A 7,380-nucleotide genomic window follows, 5' to 3' on the forward strand; every position below is an offset into this window, starting at 1 on the left:
GGTGCATTCAGTCTCCTGGGATCCCATAAATTTCCTCTGTCATGCTGGAGGACAAAGAGCTCTCACACACTCTGTGCAGAAACCCAGGAGGAGCATTTACCTCTCATCAGCTTGACCTTGATGTGTCCACAGCAGAAAACCTGATCTGTGGGCATGGCAGCCTGGGTCTGCCCAACCTGGCCACTGCTCTGTGGCAGCAAAGGCATGGGGCTGACAGCTCTGCTGTCCCTCCCCTGGGAGCCAGCTGTAGCATTCCCATTCTCTGGAAAAATCCCTTTGCCCAGGATATTTCTCCTGGGAAGCTGAGAAGCCTCAGAGAAAAAGGAAAACAATTCTTATCTCATTTGCTTCTCCTGTGTTGTGCTCACACGTGCAATGTGTTTGGCGATTGTTTACCCACAGGTGATTTTTTCACCGGATTCTGGTGTGAGTTGTTTGACTCTTTGGCCAGTTGGGGCCAAGCTATGTTGGGACTCTGGATAGAGTCATGAGTTTTCATTATTATCTTTTTAGCAGTCTGTTTGTATCCTTTCTGTATTCTTTAGTATAGTTTAGTATAATATTCTTCAACATAACATAGTATGATAAAGTAATAAATTAGCCTTCTGAGAACATGGAGTCAGATTCATTATTCCTGCCTTTGTCAGGACATTTCCCAGCAAATACAATAGCCAATGGTGCCACACACAGGAGGGACAGCACAGAACCTTGCAGGGAGCTAATGAGCACTGCCAAGGAAGTAGGGAACCTTTGCTTCAGTGAGACTGCAGCCTCACAAGCCAAGGGATGGAAGAATGGAAGGGTGCTGAGATGTTTCTGCAGTTTCCCATGTCAGTTATTTACCTATTTTTACAAGCCTGGTGCCATATTTGTGTGAAGAAATATAAATAAAGGGGTGTGGGTGCATCTTCACAGGGGACTAGATGTGAGCATTGCAAGGGATGGAGGAGCTGGGGCCAGCTCTGCATAGTAAATAGCCATTTAAACTCATGTCCTGCTGTTAAGGAAATTTCCCAGTGTGACCATTCACCAGATTCTCTGTCAATCACACTCCCAATGTCACAGAATGCCACTGATGGGACTGTCACCCTTTCATTGGGGTGGCTCCAGTGCCCCAGTGGGTCCCTGCCTGACTCCCTGCACACCCACTCACAGTCAGACCAGGTTTCCTCACCAGCTCAATCCCAGAATTTCCATAGCAGAGCCTCTGACACCTCATTCCATAAAGCCATTGATCCACAGAGCAGTAACACACAAACAGCCTGAGCTGGTGTCTCTAAGGAGGGACCCTGAGCAAAGGAACCCCTGGGCTTTTATCCTCTCAAACTCCAAGCACACCAAAGTCTCGCTGTTCCTCTCCAGCCATCAGCTCCTGCTGTGTCTCTGTGTCCCTCCCCTGGCTGTGCCACAGCTCCCTGTGCCCTTTGCTGTGCAGAGGGTGGCAGCTCACAGCCTCTTGTCTCAGGCTCCTGCCCAGAGGTGAACCTGCAGCTCCATCTGCAGCTGCACCCCGAGCTCTCTGCATGGAATGTGCTCCTCAACATTTCCATCACACTGCCATGGCAATACCATCCCTGAACCATCCCTACAGCCCACCACGTTGCTCTGGAAGGATATCCCAGACATCTAGGCTGGGTTCTGATCCTGCTCAGTGCATCACATAGCAACAGGGCTCTGCACTTACCCACAGCAATTCAGGCAGCAAGGTGCTGTTTTGATTTTTGTGGTTTCACTCAAGAAGAACATTTCTGTGTAGCCTGGACATGGTCACAAGTACTTTGGAATCTGCAGTTATGGACAGAGGGAGACAAAGCTTTGATCAGAGATAGGGATGAATGGGGAAGCAGGTAGTGAGTGATCCTCTCATGGAGGAAGAGCATCGAAATCTCATCTCCTCTCCCAGCAGGTGCCATGAGGAATCTGGTCACACTCAGCCTGGCTGCTGAGCAGCAGGCCTAGATACTGTCTAGAAAAAGTAAACTGCAAAGTAAACAGCCAGTATTTATTTGTGTAATTAAAGGAGACTAAAACATGATAGAAATATCTAATCACCACAAGAAATCCCGTAACCAATTTCCAACATGATTAAACTTACATTGTTGCAAAATAAAGAAATCTAATCAACAGCCTGTGTTCTAATTACATCTACCTGATCTCAAAATATTTCTCAGCTTGTTTATATCCCCAAGCCCTTTTATCTTGACGTACTGTAAAATCATTTCTAAAATGAATCAGGTAATGTGTTTTTCTTTCTGCGGCAGGTACGGCAGTGTGAGCACAGGGAGGTTCAGAGACCACTGCCACGAAGTGATGATTGAAAATCTCAGGAAAGGTGAGGGGGAGCAATGGAGAGGGAAATGAGAGTGCTCAAGGGGAAGAAATAGGCCTACTCCTGGAAAGGGAAGGAAAACACACTGTATACAGATGAGGATATAACAGACTAAAAGGGGGAGAAGAAAACATACAGTGCAGAAAAAGAAGGTAGAGCAGAGATGAAGGCAAGGCAATCAGAGGCACCTAGAAGTAGGATGGAGGTACTGGAAAGTATTCAAGCTTCCCTTAAATTACCAATAATCAAGTTTCAAAAGTTCACTTTTCCATCTCCTTCTCACATTGTACTGTTTTATTCATTTAAGCGTTTCCTCAAACCTGATCTTTGCTCTCGTAGCCATAGAGTTCAAACAGCTAATGATGGCTGGTCAAGGAGGAGATGAGTGCATGAGAAGTGATATAAGCCACATAGCTGAATAGTTAATATTCTAAGTTACCTCCAAAAGATAGGGAAGGACAGGGACTTTGGGGAGTGGAAAAATTATATCTTCCTGTTTCAGTATACAGCAAAGTGAATTACAAGGTTTACACCATAATATTGGCTTCTGGATGCTACAGCAACATGTAGAATTAACAAGCATGGTGTGACTGGGGGAAAGGCAACATGCTTCAAATTAGAAAGACCAGAAATTGGACCAGCAGACTGAGCACACAAATGATGAAGAGAGAAAAAGAAATGCAGACTTTCAAGGTGTTATTTTCTATTATAAATTCTCACATAAGCCAAACTACTTAAAAAACTACTTTCCCCCCACACATACATATTTTACCTCCAGCGTAAGGATTTAAATCAAGTTTGCCACCTGGAGTGCTGAAAATCAAAAGGACCTGCAGCACACAGGCAGAGTCCCAATTAGAAAGACTCCAGACAAAATGCTGCACAGTGCTGCCCCTCATTTCTCAGACAACAGGAACTTACCCCAGGTAAGAAAAAGATAAGTCACTTTCAATCAGTGTGACAACAGCAAGACTATTTGGACAGGGGGAAAGAGAGAGGAGATAACTTTCAACTGAAAAATGAGCAATATTCAGCACCTATAGTGGAGGCAAACATTACCACATTTTTTTTAACATTCATGAAGATTTCAGATCTTTGCTGCAAAACCCTTGCTCCCCTGTTTCCTTGTTTCTTTATGCAACCAGAAGGATATAATAATTCAGAAGAATAATGCAGAAGGTACAATAATTCATTGTTTAACATCCATGGAATAAATTTCACTGCATGAAAGCTTTTTACTCCTCATGTATTTCATTTTAGATCTCTGAGATTTAATGCTTTTCCCATTGTTAGTCACTATTAATGGCAAGAACTCTCTTTTATTGAGATCAGTATCTGAGAGAGTGGTCTGTCCTCACTGAAAAACAGCAGGGTTCTGAAATTTTGGCAGGCTTCCTCTGAAGCACATCTAGAGGCCCTTCAGTGCAAATAGGTATTCAAAGAGGCAGCAGCTGGAAAACTAAAGAGAGAAAAAAAAAGTTATTTTGACAATGACCTCCATTCCTAAATTAAAAGGAAGAAAAGAGGAAGAAATAGAAACCAAACAACAGCCCTATGAGCTGTTACCAGGAAATGTCATGGATGCAGCCTCAGAGCTAGAAGAGAGGAAAACCTTGGCTCAGATTTTCACATTTACTTTTTACAAGAAAAGGCCATGCAGAAAGGTTAAACCAACTTTTTGTATGGACTAATTTGCTTTGTTTAGAACCCACTGTGACACATACCTGTCTCACAGGAGATTTCCCCCAATGTCTAAAGGGCTTTGGGTGCCTGATTCAAGGGCAAAGCCAGGAAGGGCTTGGAGAAAAAATTGTTGTGGGAGAATGCCAGCAGATCAGACTAAGATATTCTCCTCAACAAATAAGAGGCAGAAAGAAAATTCGAGCAAAACAAGAAATGGGACCAAAAAAAAAAAATTGCCTGGGTTAAAAAATAAACAAGCCACAGCTTTAGAAGAAGGCTAGCAATTCCCAGGAGTCCTTACAAAACCTGCAGCACAGGTTTGGTTTTCATTCAAGTATACCAGTGGCTGTATCACAAAACAGACATTCAGATCACCTTCATATTGGGGCACGCTTGATTATAGGCAAAAACCTAATGTTGGCTGCACAGAACTCAGCATCTAATAATTTATCTTTTTTCCTCATCTCTTCTCCTCTGGCTGCAGTGTTTATATTACTTGAAGTGCTCAAATCTCATTTGTTTGTGTATACCCCCCTCCAAAAAAGTCTCTTCAAAAAAGAGCTTCTGGGGCTTTCCTGTTTCTCCTAACACAGAGAGACAGAGAAACAGGACAATTACAAACTTCCAATTATGCAAAAAGTTGGTGTAGTTGCTGATGATTTATATGTTGTTTGACCTTTTATACATCATCTTAAAAGTTAACATTTAAATTATTTGAGAAATTCTGACTCTTAAATTGGCTGTTTCAATAACATTATTGCTGCTGACTGCCTCGAGTGCTTGTGCTCTTAGTTTCCTGATTTTAATTATTAATCCACCACCACATGTTGTGTTTCTCTGTAGCAGCAGAAAGGTTAATATTCATAACCAGTTTTTTAGGTTATTTTTAAAGGTAGGTGAGGAACAGGGCAGGGGAAGATGGAGGAGGGAATCAAGTTTTAATTACTTGTTAATATTGCTATCTAGGTTGTGGAGCTGATAGCAGCTCTGCTCCTTGCCAGGCTCTTTATGTGCACATCCACAAGCACAATTCCACCCAAGGCTGAACATCACTCCCTGTCTCTCTGAAATTACCTCTGTGCCAGCTGCTTTCAGGAGCCTCTGACCAGCAGCTTTTGCAATACTGATCTGCTGAGGTAATCATTGAAGGGAAATATTAAAGAATCCTCCATAAAAAAAGAAAGCCTGTACACACATGGAATCTCATCTAATCTTATGCTGCATTAAAATACAAACAAAACAGCCTGGCTTCTTTCTCTGGCTGGGAGGGACCAAATCCAATTTCCATGCTGTGAAAGCACAGAGCCTGCTGGAGACCTGAGCTTCTCTCTGCCTTATTCTTTACTGTCTCAGACTGATTTTTCTCCTGACAAAAATCTGGACTTAAATAACCAGCACAATTTATTCCCTTCTGCCTGAGTCTCCAGAAAGTGGAAATGCTTTTTCTTTTTTTTTTTTTTTCCTCTACAAAGACACACTGAGAAATCTTCCTTTATATCAGCAAGGATTTCCATTACAGACTCGACTGTACATTTATTATCAGAATGTAATATTTGGTCCTTTCTCCATAATGGGTGCACTCAACTACATCATTTATAGTGAAGCCAAAGTGAGAAAGAAAAGAGGAAATGAAGAAAATCCTTCCATGGGCAATCTTCACTCCATTTTTTTTCCCTCAGGAAAAGGTAAAACCAGTTCACAATTAGGCACATCTAAAACTTAAATCAAAGCTCAGATTTGCCCAAGACAGATCTCTCTACATGTCCCTACATAACCTCCCTGTATTCACATGGGGAGGTTCCTGCTGGGACTACTTACTTTCATTTTACCCTAAAAATAAGGTTGAAAGTGGACCAAATTGGTACCTTCTTGTCTTTTAAACATAAAAAGGAAATTGACACACACACACACACTTTTGTGCCATTTGAAGTTCTCAGCCCATTCAAAATAAGACCAGAGGCCACTTGCTTCCATTTCCCAGTCTCTCTCCTCCTTCTGCCCTCAGAAATGAACCACCAGGAGCTACAGGGTATAAAGTCAAGTCTTGCTCAGAATATTAAGATGAGAAAACTGCAATCTGAAAGGTAACCCAGCAGGTATTTGTGGAAGACAGAGTAGGAGACATACTACACTATTAATTTTCCCCATCTTACCAAGAGGTTCAGGATCATCTTTTTAATAAGGAAGCCCTGGATCACCAACATTACTCAATTCAAATTCAAAAATTAATGTTTACTTGGCACTCCTGCTGTATCTACTCATGCAAAATGCATCCCAAAGCCCATTTGCCCAGGTTCTAAGGGAGTGATGTGACTACAGCCCTGTTACATACATGAAATGCCAATTGCCATCCTGACAAGAAACCCACCTATTTAACTGATGAACAATTGATGGAAAGGAAAAAAAAGAAAAAAAAGGATATGAATATGTTTTTTGTTACCTTGTAGGATCGCTACAGAATTCCATTCTACTGAATGAACCTCATGGACACTATAATTGCTACTTCATTTTTTTTTCTTGTGGTTTTTTATTTTTTCCCAAGCAAAATTTCTTTGCTTTTAGAATAATAAAGCTTTGTTTCACTGCCTGTTAAGACACAGGCAGCAGTAGTTTTCAACATTTTCACTCACCTATATTCACAAGAGGACATTTAACTATTATTCTCTACTGTAAGGATGATGCAAATATTTATTATGCAGCACCATTTGAAAAGTCTTTTTTATGTTCTACATCAAAAAGATGAAGCGAATGAAAACTGAAAGTCTTGCTGCATACACAGGAGATAAAAACTCTAACCTGCAAACTGCACTCTGTTTTAAATTGCTTTTTTCAAATCAGAAAAATGATGAAACTAACCTCAGCTCATTCCCTGTCACCAGTCAAAACATGCATACTCGCTTGCCCGTGGCTTCATGCAGAAAGCTGAATTTTGACTAAGATTATATAAAGCTAAGACAAAATACCTACAGAGACACTACCGTCATGCTTCCCTGAAAACACTGAAGTGTTCTTTCTGCACTGTCAAAGCCCTCTAGATGGCATTCTTTAGCAAACTTTGGTGATTGCACACATTTTGGCCTCAGTGCAGTTTACAGTGTTTTCACTAATGTTTTTAAATTAATCCACTGTAATGACTGTCAGTTTAATGAGTTATTAAAAGATATTCATGCTTTTGTAGTGCAAAGTGTAACAAAAATAGAATAAATAACATTTCGTTCATTGCGAAAGTTCCTAGAGTAAAATATATTTCTCTGTCTGAAGTGCATTGCAGGCTTTGGAGAAAAGAAAAGCAACAGTATTTGCAAGCAATTAAATATTTTCTGGAACAGGACACATGCCTGCAAAGATTATAGAAACCCATCTTCCTC

Source organism: Molothrus ater, chromosome 2 (assembly GCF_012460135.2).
Source record: "Molothrus ater isolate BHLD 08-10-18 breed brown headed cowbird chromosome 2, BPBGC_Mater_1.1, whole genome shotgun sequence".
Classification (NCBI taxonomy): domain Eukaryota; kingdom Metazoa; phylum Chordata; class Aves; order Passeriformes; family Icteridae; genus Molothrus; species Molothrus ater.